Source organism: Euprymna scolopes, chromosome 44 (genome assembly GCF_053919585.1).
Source record: "Euprymna scolopes isolate OS-2025 chromosome 44, ASM5391958v1, whole genome shotgun sequence".
Taxonomy (NCBI): domain Eukaryota; kingdom Metazoa; phylum Mollusca; class Cephalopoda; order Sepiida; family Sepiolidae; genus Euprymna; species Euprymna scolopes.
Window position 1 is genome coordinate 16,279,466 of NC_136525.1, and position 5,638 is coordinate 16,285,103.

The following is a 5,638-nucleotide window of genomic DNA, read 5'->3' on the forward strand; positions in this document are numbered from 1 at the left end:
TTCTCTCCTTTCCTTTGCAAAGATATGACATTGAGGGCCGTACCAAAACCAACGTAAGCAAAATACAGTATAATCACTCGTTAGATCACCAAAGTTAAGCAACGTTCAGCCTGACTAATACCAGATATGGTGACTATTTTGGAATCTCAAGCGCTATTAGTAAAAGGGTATCGGCACCTCACTGCAAAAGTTGAAAAAAAAAGTAAATAACGTCGGCATCTCCCTAGAGAGGATATATATGCAACTGATGATTGATTGTGAATTTTATATGCCTATGAAACTTCCCTTTTGGAGGAAGCCGGTTCAAGCTGCCTAAGGTTAGTGCCGCTTCGAGCTTCGCTTTACCAAAGTCACTTTTGTCTGTTGTATTTATTTAAAAATAAAATGTGTTCCTTACTCTATTTTGCGAAGGCGCAGCTGCCGGAACAGAAAAGTGCGAATTGACGTATAATATTCATCCTCGACAAAACAAATAATAAATAAATATATAAAATAAAATAATTTAAAAATAAAAATAATAATAATAAAAATATGGCGACACCTGGCACTTCAGTCGGCTGCACGCCTGCGCAAATCGTATTTCCGGCTGTTGGTATAAAAATACCGGAAGTCGTATTTATCGGTTGAGGTGTGTGTGTGTGTGTGTGTGTGTGTGTGTGTGTGTGTGTGATTAAGTACTGTTAGACGCAAGGCCGGTTTTTAATGTGGGGTATATCAATCAACTACGCTTCTAGAAAAAAAAAAAAATGAAACGCCGGCATTCTTCAGTAGGAGCACCTCAGGCGACCGACAGTATACACCTTTTGAGACAGAGAGCTGGATTTTTCCTCACACTTTCATTTTCCAAAGGCACTCGACTTCAACTCCTGAAAAAATGTATTTTTAATATCATATTCCAAAAATCACGTAAATGATCAAGTAGTTTTATTTATAAATTAGAAAATCAAATTTCATGAGTATCCGAGGAGCGATTTTCTCGCCCACCATTTTGAAAATACTATCAAGAATTTTTAATTTTTTTTGTGTGTGTGGAAGTGTAGCTAAGTGATATTCCCCACATTAAAAACCGACATTGCCTCTAATAGTAAATAGTAACACCCCCCCCACACACACACACACTATAGCCGGTCCGGAAACACGATCTGCGCAGGCGTGCGACCAACTGAACAATTTACCGAATTTCCATTATTAACGATTACTATATTGTCCAATTTCTACTGTACACTCTTTAACCCTTATCCTCGAGTGGCCTCTTAGCTTTGATGTGGTGATGCCTATGTAAAAAAAAAAAGTGCCAGATGTTGCCATATTTTTACTTTTATCTTAAGAACCTCCTACTGGAAAATGCTGAACGGTTACGTCACGGTATCTTTTTGACCCTAACTCATGCAGAATCTTTTTTTCTTTTTCTTTTATGTTGAGTAAAGCTACCAGGTGAGAGAAGAAACAGCAACCTCACTGCCACATCACAAGCGAAATACGATCAAATGAGCTGAACACGCCGTGGGAATTGGAAAACATCCCAGCTATGTCACACTGGTTCAAGATAACTACGTGCATCGTCAGAACAGATACTACACTTTGCTCCTTTATAAAAAGCCAAGGAAGATTTGGTTAGTATTACTAGACACATAGATTCGAAAAAGTTGTCAAAAAACAAATATATAACAAATGTTATCAAAGGCAAGATAAGTTACTTTTCTACCTAACTGGATAATTTTTTAGTGTTTTTTTTTTATTTAATGTAACATGCTATTCAGATCGAAAAAACATACAATGTTTACCGATATATTGAAAAATTTTAAAATGGCGCCCGACTCCCTGTTGAACACTGTAAGTTTGAGAAAATGAGTTAAAAATAAAAAAAATATACAAAATAGTGTTAAAAACACACCCAATATGTCAGATTATTTCACGGTAACATATATTGAGTGAGTTTCTAACAGTATTTTGTATATATTTTTTATTTTTAACTCGTTTTCCGAAACTTACCGTGTTCAGCAAAGAGTTCGGCGCCATTTAAAATTTTCCAATACATCGGTAAACATTGTATGTTTTTCGAGCTAAATAAACATGTTACATTGAATAAAAACACAAAATATATATCCAGTTTGGTAGAAAAGTAACTTATCTTGCCTTTGATAACATTTATTTGTTATATATTTGTTTTTTGACAACTTTTTCGAATCTATGTGTACAGTAAAACAAACCACGAAGATGTAGTCAAACTTGTAACAATTCACTTTTATACATTAGAAAAAATACCGAAAAATTTATTAAAATCTGATAATTCAAGGTTTTATTGGATTTTGTTTTCAACTAAAAAAATATTCATTTTTTTTTGGTTACAAAGCTCCTTGATTTAACATTCACAGGTAACCTGAACTGGAACAAATACATTGAATACATTGCCAAGGCTGCTGCAAAGAATTTGGGTTGTCGCTATCTTGCTAGAAACATTCACACTTGAAAGCATCATTTGCCTCCACAAAGCCACCATTCGCCCATGCATGGAATATTGTGTGTGTGTGTGTGTGTGTGTGTGTGTTTTACTAAGTACTGTTAGACACAAGGCCGGTTTTTAATGTGGGGTATATCAATCGACTACACTTCTACAAAAAAAAAAAAAAAAACGCAATACCGGCATTCTTCAGTAGGAGCACCTCGGGCAACCGACGGTATACACCTTTTGAGAGAGAGAGCTGGATTTTTCCTCACACTTTCCTTTCCAAAGACACTCGACTTCAACTCCTGAAAAAAATGTATTTTTAATATCATATTCCAAAAATCACGTAAATGATCAAGTAGTTTTATTTATAAATTAGAAAATCAAATTTCATGAGTATCCGAGGAGCGATTTTCTCGCCCGCCATTTGGAAAATACTATCAATTGTTGTTGCATCTAGGCTGATGTATCCAGTATCAGCCTCTCTCTCTCTCTCTCTCTGAGGAGGAGGAGGAGGAGGAGGAGGAGGAGGAGTCTCCAATCTAATGTTGATGCCTCCGTTCAGTCTGAAAAGACAAACGATACCCCTCTAGGGGCAGCTCCATGTGTAATTGTGAGGCAAGGGTTACGCAACCCCAACCACACCTCTCCTGAATCGACACTGCTTCAGTCCAGTGGCAAGAAGTTCAGGACAACTGTAAACAATGCCGAGATAAGCGGAGAGCATATGCAGCACCTGGAAGTCCCAAATGGTCACCCCTCTGGTACTGGCCAGGTTCATCATTGCTTAACTTCGGTGATCTGATGGGAACCGGTGTATCAAATATGATTATGCCGTGCATCTAATCTAATAGGCCTGCACTATTAACCAAGTTCTCACCTCTGTCCCATCGCCGCAATGTTGCCTGTTTTACAAGTACTTTAATGGAATGCACTTTTACGTAGCACTTGTACCCCCTCGACGTAAATACTTCCAACTTTCTACTCTAATAGTTTCTTCTCTTGGACAGCTAGACTTTGGAATTCCCTCCCTGTTTCCTGTTTTCATTAACTGTACCAGCATGTAGAAAATTAAATGTAAAGAAAACAAACATGCAGCAGCATCCCACCCCTTCCCTGTAGAGGGCGGTAGATGCTAGAAAGCTTTCTACTATAATCATTTCTTCACTTGGACTGCTGTGCTTTGGAATTCCCTACCCCTTTCCATGGTTGTACTAACATGCAGAAATTTAAATGTTATTCAAATTAACCATCAACAAAATCCCACCCCTTCACTGTACATGTTTCTGAATGGTGAAAAACCTTCTACTCTAATAGTTTCTTCCCTCGAGCTATTAGATTGTGTGATATTTCTCTGTTTCCTGCTTCCGTGACTATACTAACGTGCAGAAATTTATACGTAATTTGAACAAAGAAGCAAAATTCCTCCCCTTCACTTTAGAGATCTCTGGGATGCTGGAAAAACCTTGTACTCTAATAATTTCTTTCTTTGAATTAATATGCTTTGGAATTTCAGTCCTGTTTCCTACTTCCCTGACTGTACTGGCATGCATAAATCTAAATGCAATGCGAATAGATATCTTGTGGCTCAAATACCTACATAGTGTTCCTACAGCTTTTTTATTTATTGTTGTTTTGTTTTTTTTTACAAAGGGGTCATCACTTATCAAGGCCCGGAGGCCACTTGAAGTTAAGGACTAATGATATAATGTGGTTGGTGCGATCACAGCTCAGTGATAGTTTTTGGCAGGAATTGAGCAAAATTGGACTATTTAAAGAGATGGGATAGCAACTTAGACTTGAAGACGACTATGTTGTAGTCATCTGCGAAGCAAGTGAGTGGAACAGAATTTCACGGGCAGGCAATTCTAGGAAAGAAGATGTGTTCATGGAATTTGTGTTTAGATTTTAGTACTGTGTTTAGATTTTAGTACTGTGTCTAGAATTGTGTTTAGATTTTAGTACTGTGTTTAGAACTGAGTTTAGATTTTAGTACTGTGTTTAGAACTGTGTTTAGTACTGTGTCTAGAATTGTGTTTAGATTTTAGTACTGTGTTTAGAACTGAGTTTAGATTTTAGTACTGTGTCTAGAATTGTGTTTAGATTTTAGTACTGTGTTTAAAACTGTGTTTAGATTTTAGTACTGTGTCTAGAATTGTGTTTAGATTTTAGTACAGTGTTTAGAACTGTGTTTAGATTTTAGAACTGTTTTTAGAACTGTGTTTAGATTTTAGTACTGTGTTTTAGTACTGTGTTTAGATTTTAGTACTGTGTTTAGAACTGTGTTTAGATTTTAGTACTGTGTTTAGTACTGTGTTTAGATTTTAGTACTGTGTTAAGATTTTAGTACTGTGTTTAGAACTGTGTTTAGATTTTAGTACTGTGTCTAGAACTGTGTTTAGATTTTAGTACTGTGTTTAGAATTGTGTTTAGATTTTTGTACTGTGTTTAGAACTGTGTTTAGATTTTAGTGCTGTGTTTAGAACTGTGTTTAGATTTTAGTGCTGTGTTTAGAACTGTGTTTAGATTTTAGTACTGTGTTTAGAACTGTGTTTAGATTTTAGTACTGTGTTTAGAACTGTGTTTAGATTTTAGTACTGTGTTTAGAACTGTGTTTAGATTTTAGTGCTGTGTTTAGAACTGTGTTTAGATTTTAGTACTGTGTTTAGAACTGTGTTTAGATTTTAGTACTGTGTTTAGAATTGTGTTTAGATTTTAGTACTGTGTTTAGAATTGTGTTTAGATTTTAGTACTGTGTTTAGAACTGTGTTTAGATTTTAGTACTGTGTTTAGAACTGTGTTTAGATTTTAGTACTGTGTTTAGAATTGTGTTTAGATTTTAGTACTGTGTTTAGAACTGTTTAGATTTTAGTGCTGTGTTTAGAACTGTGTTTAGATTTTAGTACTGTGTTTAGAACTGTGCTTAGATTTTAGTACTGTGTTTTAGTACTGTGTTTAGATTTTAGTACCGTGTTTTAGTACTGTGTTTAGATTTTAGTACTGTGTTTAGATTTTAAAACTGTGTCTAGATGTTAGTACTGTGTTTAGATTTTAGTACTGTGTTTAGATTAAAGTAATGTTTTTCGAACTGTGTTTAGATTTAATACTGTGTTTAGATTTAAGCACCGTGTTTTAGTCCTGTGTTTAGATTTTAGAACTGTGTTTAGATTTTAGTACTGTGTTTAGATTTGT

General features: G+C 35.5%; 1 pseudogene; it reads right to left on the reverse strand.

Moving 5' to 3' along the window:
• Positions 1–3,170: 3,170 nt before the first annotated feature.
• On the reverse strand, positions 3,171–3,288 carry LOC145269004 (5S ribosomal RNA; annotated as a pseudogene).
• Positions 3,289–5,638: the final 2,350 nt, after the last annotated feature.